The sequence below is a fragment of the Rhinoderma darwinii genome, chromosome 3, assembly GCF_050947455.1.
Source record: "Rhinoderma darwinii isolate aRhiDar2 chromosome 3, aRhiDar2.hap1, whole genome shotgun sequence".
Classification (NCBI taxonomy): Eukaryota; Metazoa; Chordata; class Amphibia; order Anura; family Rhinodermatidae; genus Rhinoderma; species Rhinoderma darwinii.
In genome coordinates, this window is record NC_134689.1 from 323,158,569 (window position 1) to 323,174,417 (window position 15,849).

Below are 15,849 nucleotides of genomic sequence, written 5' to 3' on the forward strand. Positions count from 1 at the left end.
AACACAGCTCTGCTGCGCGATGGTACACACTCAAAGCACTGCTGCGCGAGGGCACTCACACAGCTCTGTTACACGATGGCACAAACACATAGCTCTGCTGCGCAAGGGCACACACACAGCTCTGTTACACGATGGCACAAACACATAGCTCTGCTGCGCAAGGGCACACACACAGCTCTGCTGCGCGAGGAGACACACACACAGCTCTGCTACGCAACGGCACACAGAAACACACACACCTCTGCTGCAAAAGGAAATACACACACAGCTCTGCTGCATGAGCTCACACACAGCTCTGCTGCGCGATGGCACACACAGCTCTGCTGCGCGAGGGCACACAAAGCTCTGCTAGGCGAGGGCTCACACACACAGCTCTGCTGCACGAGCGCTCACACACACACACACACAGCTATGCTGCGCGAGGGTACACACACACACAAACACACACACACACACACAGCTCTGCTTCGCGAAGTTACACACACAGCTGTGCTGCGCAAGGGCACACAGCACTGCTGTGCAAGCGCACACACACAGCTCTACTGCACAAGCGTACACACACAGCTCTACTACAAGAGCAAGCACACACACACACACACACAGCTTTGCTGCACGAGGGCACACACAGCTTCGCTGCGAGAGGTCACTCACGCAAACACAGCTCTGCTGCGAAAGTGCACACATACAGCACTGCTACGCGAGCGCACAAACAGACAACTCTGCTGCGCAAGAGCACACACACTCAGCTCTTCTGCTCGAGGGCACACACAGCTCTGCTGCGCGAGCGCACTCACACAACTCTGCTGCGTGACGGCACACACACAGCTCTGCTGCGCGAGGGCACACACGCACACAGCTCTGCTGCGCGAGGGCACACACGCACACAGCTCTGCTGCGCGAGGGCACACACGCACACAGCTCTGCTGCGCGAGGGCACACACGCACACAGCTCGGCTGCGCTAGGTTACGCACACACACACACACACACACACAGCTGTGCTGCGCGAGGGCACACACACACAGCTATGCGGCGCGAGGGCACACACACAGTTCTGCTGCGCGACGTTACACACACACAGCTGTGCTGCGTGAGGGCACACACACACAGCTCTGCTGTAGGAGCACACACACACACACACAGTTCTGCTGCATGATCAAATACACACAGTTCTGCTGCGCGAGCGCACACACCTCAGTGTTGCGCGGGTGCACACACATATAGTTTTGCTGCGCGACCGCACGCACACAGCAGTGCTGCTCGAGCGCACACAAACAGCTCTCCTGCTTGAGCACACACACACACACACACTACTCTTCTGCGCGAGAGCACACATAAAGCTTTATTGCATGAGGGCACTCACACAGGTCTGCTGCGCGATGCCACACACACACACACACACAGAGCTCTGCTGCGTGAGGGCAGACACACATCTCTTCTGCGCGAGGGCACACACACACACACACACACAGCTCTGCTGCGTGAGGGCACACACACACAGCTGTGCTGAGCGAGAGCACACACACAAAGCTCTGCTGCGCAAGGGTACACACAGCTCTGATGGGCAAAGTTACACGCACACAACTGTGCTGCGCGAGGGCACACCCACATAGCTCTGCTGCGTGAGTGCACACACACACAGCTCTACTGCGCGGTCGCACACACAGCTCTTCTGCGCCAGCGCACACACAGGAGTGCTGCACGATCGCACACACATATAGCAGTGCTGCGTGAGCGCACACACATACAGCCCTGCTGCGCGAGCGCACACACACACACAGCTCTGCTGCTTGAGCGCACACACAGCTCTGCTACTTGAGCGCACACACACAGCTCTGCTGCGCTAACGCACACATACAGCTCTATTGCACGAGGGCACACACACAAGGCACACACACAGCTCTGCTGCACAACGGCACACATACACAGCTGTGCTGCTCGAGGGCACACAGCTATGCTACGCAAGCGCACAAACACACAACACTTCTATGTGAGCGCACACACACAGATCTGCTGCGCGAGCGTACAGACACACACAGCTCAGCTGGATTCACACGAGCGTGTGCTTTTTGTGCACGCAAAAAAAGCGGCGTTTGCCTGCGCAAAAGGCACTTAACAGCTCCGTGTGGCATCAGCATATGATGCGCGGCTGCGTGCTTATTGCGCAGCCGCCATCATTATGACACTCCGTTTGGATGCTTGTAAACAGAAAAGCACGTGGGGCTTTTCTGTTTTCATTCATCCTTTTCACAGCTGTTGCACGAATCATGCGCGTCCCACGGAAGTGCTTCCGTATGGTGCTCTGCTGTGCGAGGGTACACAAACAGCTCTACTGCCCGAGGACACACACACAGCTCTACTGTCCGAGGACACACACACAGCTCTGAGGCGCGAAGGCACATGCACGAGTTTACACACACAAAGCGGTGCTGCGCGAGGGCACAAACACTGCACTGCTACGCAGACGCCCAGCTCTGCTAAGCACACATACAGCTCTACTACGCGAGCGCACACACACATACACACACATACACACACACACACACACACAGCTGTGCTGCGCGAGTTTACACACGCACACAGCTGTGCTGCGCAAGGGCACACATACACACATCTGCTGTGCGAGGGCACACACACAGATCTGCTGCACGGGGGCACACACAGCTCTGCCGCACGGGGGCACACACAGCTCTACCGCACGGGGGCACACACACAGCTCTACCACGCGAGGGCACACACACAGTTTTGCTGCACAATGGCACACACACAGCACTGCTGCGCGAGTGCACACACACAGCTGTGCTGTGCCAGGGCACACACACAGCTGTGCTATGCAAGCGCACAAACACACAACTCTTCTACATGAGCGCACACACACAGATCTGCTGCTCGAGCGTACACACACACACAGCTCTGGAACATGAGCACACACACACAGCTCTGCTGCACGAGGGCACACACACAGCTCTGCTGCGTGAAGTTACGAACACACACACACAGCTGGGCTGCGTGAGGGCACAAACACAGCTCTGCTACGAACAGATGCGCACACACACCCTGCTCTGCTACGCACACATGCAGCTCTGCTGCGCGAGTTTACACACACACACACAGACACACACAGCTGTGCTGTGCAAGGGCACACAAACAAACATCTGCTGCGTGAGGGCACACACACAGCTGTGCTGCGCGAGGGCACACACAAACAGCTCTGCTGCGCGAGGGCACACACAAACAGCTCTGCTGCGCGAGGGCACACACACAGCTCTGCCGCGCGAGGGGACACACACAGCTCTGCCGCGCGAGGGGACACACACAGCTCTGCCGCGCGAGGGCACACACGCAGCTCTGCCGCGCGAGGGCACACATACAGTTCTACTGAGCATGGACACACACACAGTTTTGCTGCGCGATTGCACACACACAGCACTGCTGAGCAAGGGCACACATACAGCTATGCTACGCAAGCAGCACAAACACACAACTCTTCTATGTGAGCGCACACACACACACACAGATCTGCTGCGCGAGCGTACACACACACACACACAGATCTGCTGCGTGAGCACACACACAGCTCTGCTGCACGAGTGCACACACACAGCTCTGCTGCACGAGCGCACACAAACAGCTCTACTGCACGAGGACACACAAAGCTCTGCTGCGTGAGAGCACACACACACACACACACACACACACAGCTCTGCTGCGCGAAAGCACATACACACACAGCTCTGCTGCGTGAGGTTACATACACACAGCTGTGTTGCGCGAGGGGGACAAACACAGCTCTGCTACAGACAGACGCGCACACACACCCAGCTCTGCTACGCACACATACAGCTCTGCTACGCGAGGGCACACACTCACACAGAACTGCTGCGCGAGTTTACACAAACACACACAGCTGTGCTGCGCAAGGGCACACACACACCTGCTGTGCGAGGGCACACACTCAGCTATAATGCGCGCGGTCACACACACAGCTCTGCAGCACGAGGGCACACACACCCACAAAGCTCTGCTGCGCGAGATTACACACACACAGCTCTGCTGCGCGAGCGCACACACAGCTCTGCTGCGCAAGCACACAGACACACACAGCTCTGCTGCGCGAGGGCACACACACACACACAGCTCTTCTGCGCGAGGTTACACACACAGCTCTTCTACGCACAGACGCGCGCACACACACACACAGCTCTACTACGCACACAGACAGCTGTGCTGTACGAGGGCACACACACACAGCTATGATGCTCGAGGTTACATACACACAGCTGTGCTGCGTGAGGGCATACACACACAGCTCTAGTGCGCGAGGGCACATACACACACACAGCTGTGCTGCGCGAGGGCACAAACACAGCTCTGCTACGCACAGACGTGCACACACACCCAGCTCTGCTACGCACACAGACAGCTCTGCTGCACAAGGGCAAACACACACACACAGCTCTGCGAGGTTACACACACACAGCTGTGCTCCGTGAGGGCACACACACACAGCTCTGCTGCGCTAGGGCACACGAACAGCTCTACTGCATGAGGATAATGCACACAGCTCTGCTGCGTGAGAGCACACACACACACGCACAGCTCTGTGGCGCGAAGGCACATACACACACAGCTCTGTTGCGCGAGGTTACACACACAGCTGTGCTGCGCAAGGGCACAAACACAGCTCTGCTACGCACAGATGCGCACACACACCCAGCTCTTCTACGCACACATACAGCTCTACTGCGCGAGTTTACACACACACTCACAGCTCTACTGCGCGAGTTTACACACACACAGCTGTGAAAGGGCACATACACACACACACACGCATCTGCTGCGCGAGGGCACACACACACACACAGTCCTGCTGCGCGAAGTCACACACACACACACACACACACAGCTCTGCTACGCGAGGTTGCACACACACAGCTGTTCTACGCGAGGGCACACACATACAGCCCTGCTGCGCAAGGGCAGACACACACACACAGCTCTACTGCGCGAGCACACACACATACAGCCCTGCTGCGTGAGCGCACACTCACAGCTCTGTGCACGAGCGCACACAGACACACACACACACACACAGCTCTGCTGCTTGAGCACACACACAGCTCTGCTGCACGTGCGCACACATACAGCTCTATTGTACGAGGTTACACACACAGCTCTGCTGCGCGAGAGCACACACACACAGCTCTCCTGGTTGAGGTTACACACTCAACTGGTCTGCGCGAGGGTACACACACAGCTCTACTGCGCGAGCGCACACTCACATCTCTGCTGTGCGAGGGCACACACACACACAGCTCTGCTGCACGAGGGCACACACACACACACAGCTCTGCTGCACGAGGGCACACACACACACACACACAGCTCTGCTGCGCGAGGTTACACACACAGCTGTGCTGCGCGAGGGCACACACACAGCTCTTCTACGCACAGACGCGCACACACACACACACACACACAGCTCTACTACGCACACAGACAGCTGTGCTGCACGAGGAGACACACACACACAGCTATGCTGCTCGAGGTTAAATATACACAGCTGTGCTGCGTGAGGGCATACACACACAGCTCTAGTGCGCGAGGGCACACACAGAGCTCTGCTGCGCGAGGGCACATATACACACAGCTCTGCTGTGCGAGGTTACACACACACAGCTGTGCTGCACGAGGGCACAAACACAGCTCTGCTACGCACAGTCTTGCATACACACCCAGCTCTGCTACGCACAGACAGCTCTGCTGCACGAGGGCAAACACACACACACACACACACACACAGCTCTGCTCCTCGAGGATACACACACACAGCTGTGCTCCGCGAGGGCACATACACAAAGCTCTGCTGCGCTAGGGCACACAAATAGCTCTACTGCACGATGACAACACACACAGCTCTGCAGCGTGAGTGCACACACACACGCACAGCTCTGCTGCGCGAAGGCACATACACACACAGCTCTGTTGCGTGAGGTTACACACACAGCTGTGCTGCGCAAGGGCACAAACACAGCTCTGCTACGCAAAGATGCGCACACACACCCCTGCTACGCACAGATGCGCACACACACCCAGCTCTTCTACGCACACATACAGCTCTACTGCGCGAGCATACACACACATGCATCTGCTGCGCGATGGCACACACACACACAGCCCTGCTGCGCGAAGTCACACACAAACACACAGCTCTGCTACGCGAGGTTGCACACACACAGATGTTCTGCGCGAGGGCACACATACAGCTCTTCTATGCACAGATGCGCACACACACACAGCTCTACTGCACACACAGACAGCTCTGCTGCACGAGGGCACTCACACACAGCTCTGATGCGTGAAGTTACACACAACTGTGCTGTGCTCAGGCACACAAATCTCTGCTGCGCGAGGATACACACAGCTCTGCGAGGCCACACAAACACACAGAGCTATGCTGTGCGAGGTTACACACACACAATTGTGCTGCATGAGGGCACACACACAGCTCTGCTGCTCGAACGCACACACAGCTCTGCTGCGAAAGCGCACGCACAGCTCTGCTGCGCGAGTGCACAAACAGAGCTCTGCTGAGCGAGGGCACACACACAGCACTACCGCGCAAGGGCACACAAACAACACTGCTGCGCGAGGGCAAACACAGCTCTACTGCGCGAGGGCACACACACAGCTCTGCTGCGCGAGGGCACACACACAGCTCTGCTGCGCGATGGCACACACACAGCTCTGCTGCGCGATGGCACACCCAGCTCTATCTACCGCGCGAGGGCACACACACCTCTACTGCATGTGGGAACACACATACAGCACTGCTGCACAAGGGCACACACACAGCTCTGCTACTTGAGGGCACACACATAGAGCTCTGCTGCGCGAGGGCACACACACATCTCTGCTGCATGAGGGCACACACACACAGCTCTGCTGCGTGAGGTTACACCCACACAGCTATGCTGCGCGAGGGCACACACACAAAAAGCTCTGCTGGGCAAGGGCACACACAGATAGCTCTGCTGCGCAAGGGCACACGCACAGCTCTGCTGCGCGATGGCACACACACAGCTCTGCTGCACGATGGCACACACAGAGCTCTGCTGCGCGATGGCAAACACACAGAGCTCTGCTGCGCGATGGCACACACACAGAGCTCTGCTGCGCGATGGCACACACACAGAGCTCTGCTGCGCTCGGGCACACACAAATCTCTGCTGCGTGATGGCACACACACAGCTCTGCTGCGCGAGCGCACACACACATTACTGCTGCGCGAGGGCACACACAGCCCTGCTGCACAAGGGCACACACAGCTCTGCTGCGTGAAGTTACAGGTCTTCTACGCACAGACGCGCACACACATCCAGCTCTGCTACGCACACACACAGGTCTGCTATGCGAGGGCACACACAGAAACAGCAGAGCTGCGCAAGGTTACAGACACAAAACTGTGCTGCGCAAGGGCACACACAGCTCTGCTGCACGAAAGCCCACACACACACACGGCTCTGCTGCGTTAGGGCACACACACAGCTCTGCTGTGCGAGGGCACACAAACAGCTATTTTGCGCGAGGGCACACACACACACACACACACACAGCTCTGCTACGCGAGGGTACACACACACACAGCTGTGCTGCACAAGGGCACACACACACACAGCTCTGCTGTGTAAAAGCACACACACACACACGGCTCTGCTGCGTGAGTGCCTGCACACAGCTTTATTGCGCGAGGGCACACACACAGCTGTTCTGCGCGAGGGCAAACACACAGCTCTGCTGCGTGAAGTTACACACACACACACAACTATGCTGCGTGAGGGCACACACAGCTCTGCTGCGCAAAGTTACACACACACACAACTGTGTTGCACGAGGGCACACACAGACAGCTATGCTGCGTGAGCGCGCACACACACAGCCTGCTAAGCGATTGCACACACAGCTCTGCAGTGCGATCGCACACACACACACACACACATACAGCAGTGCTGCGCGAGCACACACACATACAGCTCTGCTGCGTGAGCGCACACACACAGCTCTGTGCACGAGCACACACATAGCTCTGCTGCGTGAGCATACACATCTATTGCACGAAGGCACACACACAGCTCTACTGCACGAGGGCACACACACCAAGCACTGCTACGCACAGACGCGCACACACACCCAGCTCTGCTACGCACACACACAGCTCTGCTACGCGAGGGCACACACACACTTTTCTGCTGCGCTCGGGCACAAACAAATCTCTGCTGCGCAAGAGCACACACACAGAGCTCTGCAGCGCGATGGCCCACACACAGAGCTCTGTTGCGCGATGGCACACACACAGAGCACTGCTGCGCGATGGCACACACACAGAGCTCTGCTGCGCGATGGCACACACAGCTCTGCTGCGCGATGGCACACACACAGAGCTCTGCTGCGAGATGGCACACACAGCTCTGCTGCGCGATGGCACACACACAGAGCCCTGCTGCACGATGGCACACACACAGAGCTCTGCTGCGCGATGGCACACACACAGAGCTCTGCTGAGTGATGGCACACACACAGAGCTCTGCTGAGTGATGGCACACACACAGAGCTCTGCTGTGCGATGGCACACACAAATCTCTGCTGCGCGACGGCACACACACACACAGCTCTGCTGCGCGAGCGCACACACACACACTGCTGTGCTGCGCGAGGGCACACACAGCTCTGCTGCGCTAAGTTACACACACACAGCTCTGCTGCGCTAAGTTACACACACACACAACTGTGCTGCGCGAGGACACACACAGCTCTGCTGTGCAACGGCACACACACACTGCTGTGCTGCGCGAGGGCAAACACACAGCTCTGCTGCGTGAAGTTACACACACAAAACTGTGCTGCGCGAGGGCACACACAGACAGCTATGCTGCGTGAAGTTACACACACACACACACACAACTGTGCTGTGCGAGGGCACACACAGACAGCTATGCTGCGCGAGCGCGCACACACTCAGCCTGCTGAGCGATTGCACACACAGCTCTGCTGCGCGATCGCACACACAAATACAGCAGTGCTGCGAGAGCGCAAACACATACAGCTCTGCTGCATGAGCGCACACACACAGCTCGGTGCACGAGCGCACACAAAGCTCTGCTGCGTGAGCAGACACATCTATTGCACGAAGGCACACACCCAGCTCTACTGCACGTGGGCACACACACCCAGCTCTGCTACGCAGACGCGCACACACACTCAGCTCTACTACGCACACACACAGCTCTGCTACGTGAGGGCACACACACACACACTGCTCTGCTGCGCTCGGGCACACTAAAATCTCTGCTGCGCGAGGGCACACACACACAGAGCTCTGCTGCGCGATGGCACACACACAGAGCTCTGCTGCGCAATGGCACACACACCCAGCTCTTCTACGCACAGACGCGCTCACACACCCAGCTCTGCTACGCACACACACAGCTCTGCTACGTGAGGGCACACACAGAAACAGCAGTGCTGCGCGAGGTTACACACACACAGATGTGCTGCGCAAGGGCATACACAGCTCTGCTGCGTTAAAGCACACACACACACACACACACGCGGCTCTGCTGCATTGAGGCAAACACACAGCTCTGCTGCGCGAGGGGACATAAACAGCTATTCTGCGCGAGGGCGCACACACACACACAGCTGTGCTACGCAAGGGCACACACACAGCTCTGCTGCGCGAAAGCACACACACACGGCTCTGCTGCATGAGTGCATAAACACAGCTCTGCTGCGTGAGGGCACACACACAGCTGTTCTGCGCGAGGACACACACAGCTCTGCTGTATGAGGGCACACACACACTGCTGTGCTGCGCGAGGGCAAACACACAGCTCTGCTGCATGAAGTTACACACACAACTGTGCTGCGCGAGGGCACACACAGCTCTGCTGCGCGAAGTTACACACACACACAACTGTGCTGCGCGAGGGCACACAGACAGTTATGCTGCTCGAGCGCACTCACACACCGCCTGCTGAGCGATTGCACACACAGCTCTGCTGTGCGATCGCACACACATAGGGTATGTTCACACGAGGGCGTCCGTTACGGCTGAAATTACGGGGATGTTTCAGCCTGAAAACATCCCCGTAATTTCAGCCGTACCGGCATGTGCAGGCGCTTGAACGCCGCGTCAATTACGGCCGTAATTAGCGCTGCTATTCATTGGAGTCAATGAATAATGGCTCTAATTACGGCCAAAGAAGTGACAGGTCACTTTGACACGGGCGTCTATTTACGCGCCGTCTTTTGACAGCGGCGCGTAAATATACGCCTCGTGTGAACAGACAAACGTCTGCCCATTGCTTTCAATTGGCAGATGTTTGTCAGCGCTATTGAGGCGCTATTTTCGGGCGTAATTCGGGGCAAAAACGCCCGATTTACGTCCGTAAATAGGCCGTGTGAACATACCCATACACACACACACACAGCAGTGCTGCGCGAGCGCACACACACACAGTTCTGCTGCGTGAGCGCACACACACAGCTCTGTGCACGAGCACACACACAGCTCTGCTGCATGAGCACACACATCTATTGCACGAAGGCACACACCCAGCTCTGCTACGCACACACACAGCTCTGCGCGAGCGCACACATATACAGCAGTGCTGCGTGAGCGCACACACATACAGCAGTGCTGCGTGAGCGCACACACATACAGCAGTGCTGCGTGAGCGCACACACATACAGCAGTGCTGCGTGAGCGCACACACATACAGCAGTGCTGCATGAGCGCACACACATACAGCAGTTCTGCGTGAGTGCACACATACAGCTCTATTGCATGAGGGCACACACATAGCTCTGCTGACGAGGGCACATGCACCCAGCTCTTCTACGCATAGACGCGCACACACACCCAGCTCTGCTACACACACACACAGCTCTGCTATGCGAGGGCACACACACACACAGCTCTGCTGCGCGAGGGCAAACACACAGCTCTGCTGCGTGAAGTTACACACACACAACTGTGCTGCGCGAGGGCACACACAGCTCTGCTGCGCGAAGTTACACACACACAACTGTGCTGCGCGAGCTCACACACACACAGCCTGCTGAGCGATTGCACACACAGCTCTGCTGTGCGATCGCACACACACACAAATACAGCAGTGCTGCGCGAGCGCAAACACATAAAGCTCTGCTGCGGGAGCGCACACACACAGCTCGGTGCACGAGCGCACACATAGCTCTGCTGCGTAAGCACACACATCTATTGCACGAAGGAACACACACAGCTCTACTGCACGAGGGCACACACACCCAGTCTGCTACGCACAGACGCGCACACACACCCAGCTTTGCTACGCACACACACACACAGCTCTGCTACATGAGGGCACACACACACGGCTCTGCTGCGCTCGGGCACACAAAAATCTCTGCTACGCGAGGGCACACACACAGAGTCTGCTGCGCGATGGCACACACATACAGCAGTGCTGCGTGAGCGCACACACATACAGCAGTGCTGCGTGAGCGCACACACATACAGCAGTGCTGCGTGAGCGCACACACATACAGCAGTGCTGCGTGAGTGCACACATACAGCTCTATTGCATGAGGGCACACACATAGCTCTGCAGACGAGGGCACATGCACCCAGCTCTTCTACGCATAGACGCGCACACACACCCAGCACTGCTACACACACACAGCTCTGCTATGCGAGGGCACACACAGAAACCGCAGTGCTGCGCGAGTTTACACCCACACAGCTGTGCTGCGTGAGGTCACACACACACAGCTCTGCTGCACGAGGGCACACACACACACAGCTCTGATGCGCGAGGGAAACCACACAGCTCTGCTGCGTGAAGTTACACACACACAACTGTGCTGCGCGAGGGCACACACAGCTCTGCTGCGCGAAGTTACACACACACAACTGTGCTGCGCGAGCGCACACACACACACACACACACAGCCTGCTGAGCGATTGCACACAGAGCTCTGCTGCGCGATCGCACACACACAAATACAGCAGTGCTGCGCGAGCGCAAACACATAAAGCTCTGCTGCGTAAGCGCACACACACAGCTCGGTGCACGAGCGCACACATAGCTCTGCTGCGTAAGCACACACATCTATTGCACGAAGGCACACACACAGCTCTACTGCACGAGGGCACACACACCCAGCTCTGCTACGCACAGACGCACACACACACACCCAGCTTTGCTACGCACACACACACGGCTCTGCTGCGCTCAGGCACACAAAAATCTCTGCTGCGCGAGGGCACACACACAGAGCTCTGCTGCGCGATGGCACACACACAGAGCTCTGCTGTGCGATGGCACACACAAATCTCTAAAGCGCGCCGTCACACACACACAGCTCTGCTGCGCAAGCGCACACACACACAGTACTGCTGCGCGAGGGCACACAGCTCTGCTACACAAGGGCACATACAGCTCTGCTGCGCGAAGTTACAAACACACTTGTGCTGCGCAGCAGTGCTGCGTGAGCGCACACACATACAGCAGTGCTGCGTGAGCGCACACACATACAGCAGTGCTGCATGAGCGCACACACATACAGCAGTTCTGCATGAGTGCACACATACAGCTCTATTGCATGAGGGCACACACATAGCTCTGCTGACGAGGGCACATGCACCCAGCTCTTCTACGCATAGACGCGCACACACACCCAGCTCTGCTACACACACACACAGCTCTGCTATGCGAGGGCACACACACACACAGCTCTGCTGCGCGAGGGCAAACACACAGCTCTGCTGCGTGAAGTTACACACACACAACTGTGCTGCGCGAGGGCACACACAGCTCTGCTGCGCGAAGTTACACACACACAACTGTGCTGCGCGAGCGCACACACACACAGCCTGCTGAGCGATTGCACACACAGCTCTGCTGCGCGATCGCACACACACACAAATACAGCAGTGCTGCGCGAGCGCAAACACATAAAGCTCTGCTGCGGGAGCGCACACACACAGCTCGGTGCACGAGCGCACACATAGCTCTGCTGCGTAAGCACACACATCTATTGCACGAAGGAACACACACAGCTCTACTGCACGAGGGCACACACACCCAGTCTGCTACGCACAGACGCGCACACACACCCAGCTTTGCTACGCACACACACAGCTCTGCTACATGAGGGCACACACACACGGCTCTGCTGCGCTCGGGCACACAAAAATCTCTGCTGCGCGAGGGCACACACACAGAGCTCTACTGCGCGATGGCACACACACAGAGCTCTGCTGTGCGATGGCACACACAAATCTCTAAAGCGCGCCGTCACACACACACAGCTCTGCTGCGCAAGCGCACACACACACAGTACTGCTGCGCGAGGGCACACACAGCTCTGCTACACAAGGGCACATACAGCTCTGCTGCGCGAAGTTACAAACACACTTGTGCTGCGCGAGGGCACACACAGACAGCTGTTGTGCGCGAAGGCACACACACAGCTTTTCTGCACAATTGCACACACAGCTCTGCTGCGCGAGTGCTCACACAGCAGTGCTGCGTGAGCGCACACAATCAGGTCGATTGCACGAGGGCACACACATAGCTCTGCTGACGAGGGCACATGCACCCAGCTCTTCTACGCACAGACGCACACACACACCCAGCTTTGCTACGCACACACACAGCGCTGCTATGCGAGGGCACACACAGAAACAGCAGTGCTGCACGAGGTTACACACACACACCTGTTCTGCGCAAGGGCACACACAGCTCTGCTGCGTTAAAGCACACACACACGGCTCTGCTGCATTGAGGCACACACACAGCTCTGCTGTGCGAGGGCACATGAACAGCTATTCTGCGCGAGGGCACACACACAGCTTTGCTACGCGAGGGCACACACACACACACACAGCTGTGCTGCGCAAGGGCACACACACACACAGCTTTGCTGCGCGAAAGCACACACACGGCTCTGCTGCATGAGTGCATACACACAGCTCTGCTGCGCGAGGGCACACACACAGCTCTGCTGCGAGAAGTTACACACACACAACTGTGCTGCGCGAGCGCACACACACACAGCCTGCTGAGCGATTGCACACACAGCTCTGCTGCGCGATCGCACACACACAAATATAGCAGTGCTGCGCGAGCGCAAACACATAAAGCTCTGCTGCATGAGCGCACACACACAGCTCGGTGCAAGAGCGCACACATAGCTCTGTTGCGTAAGCACACACATCTATTGCACGAAGGCACACACACAGCTCTAATGCACGAGGGCACACACACCCAGCTCTGCTACGCACAGACGCGCACACACACCCAGCTTTGCTACGCACACACACAGCTCTGCTACATGAGGGCACACACACACGGCTCTGCTGCGCTCGGGCACACAAAAATCTCTGCTGCGCGAGGGCACACACAGAGCTCTGCTGCGCGATGGCACACACACAGAGCTCTGCTGTGCGATGGCACACACACACAGCTCTGCTGCGCTCGGGCACACACAAATCTCTAAAGCGCTCCAGCACACACACACAGCTCTGCTGCGCCAGCGCACACACACAGTACTGCTGCGCGAGGGCACACACAGCTCTGCTACACAAGGGCACATACAGTTCTGCTGCGCGAAGTTACAAACACACTTGTGCTGCGCGAGGGCACACACCGACAGCTGTTCTGCGCGAGGGCACACACACAGCTCTGCTGCGCAATTTCACACACAGCTCTACTGCGCGAGTGCTCACACAGCTCTGCTGCGCGAGTGCTCACACAGCAGTGCTGCGTGAGCGCACATAATCAGGTCTATTGCACGAGGGCACACACATAGCTCTGCTGACGAGGGCACATGCACCCAGCTCTTCTACGAACAGACGCACACACAGACCCAGCTTTGCTACGCACACACACAGCGCTGCTATGCGAGGGCACACACAGAAACAGCAGTGCTGCACGAGGTTACACACACACACCTGTTCTGCGCAAGGGCACACACAGCTCTGCTGCGTTAAAGCACACACACGGCTCTGCTGCATTGAGGCACACACACAGCTCTGCTGTGCGAGGGCACATGAACAGCTATTATGCGCGAGGGCACACACACACAGCTTTGCTACGCGAGGGCACACACACACAGCTGTGCTGCGCAAGGGCACACACACAAAGCTCTGCTGCGCGAAAGCACACACACGGCTCAGCTGCATGAGTGCATACACACAGCTCTGCTGCGCGAGGGCACACACACAGCTGTTCTGCGCGAGGACACACAAAGCTCTAGTGTGCGAGGGCACACACACACTGCTGTGCTGCGCGAGGGCAAACACACAGCTCTGCTGCGTGAAGTTACACACACACACACTGTGCTGCTCGAGCGCACACACACAGCCTGCTGAGCGATTGCACACACAGCTCTGCTGTGCGATTGCTCACACACACATACAGCAGTGCTGCGCGAGCGCACACACACACACACACACACACAGTTCTGCTGCGTGAGCGCACACACACAGCTCTGTGCACGAGCACACACACATCTGTGCTGCATGAGCACACACATCTATTGCACGAAGGCACAAATCCAGCTCTCCTGCACGAGGGCACACACACCCAGCCCTGCTACGCACGCACACACACAGCTCTGCTACACAAGGGCACACACACACGGCTCTGATGTGCTCGGGCACACACAAATCTCTGCTGCGCTCGGGCACACACAAAACTCTGCTGCGCAAGGGCACACACACAGAGCTCTGCTGCGCGATGGCACACACAAATCTCTGCTACACGACGGCACACACACACACAGCTGTTGCGCGAGCGCACACA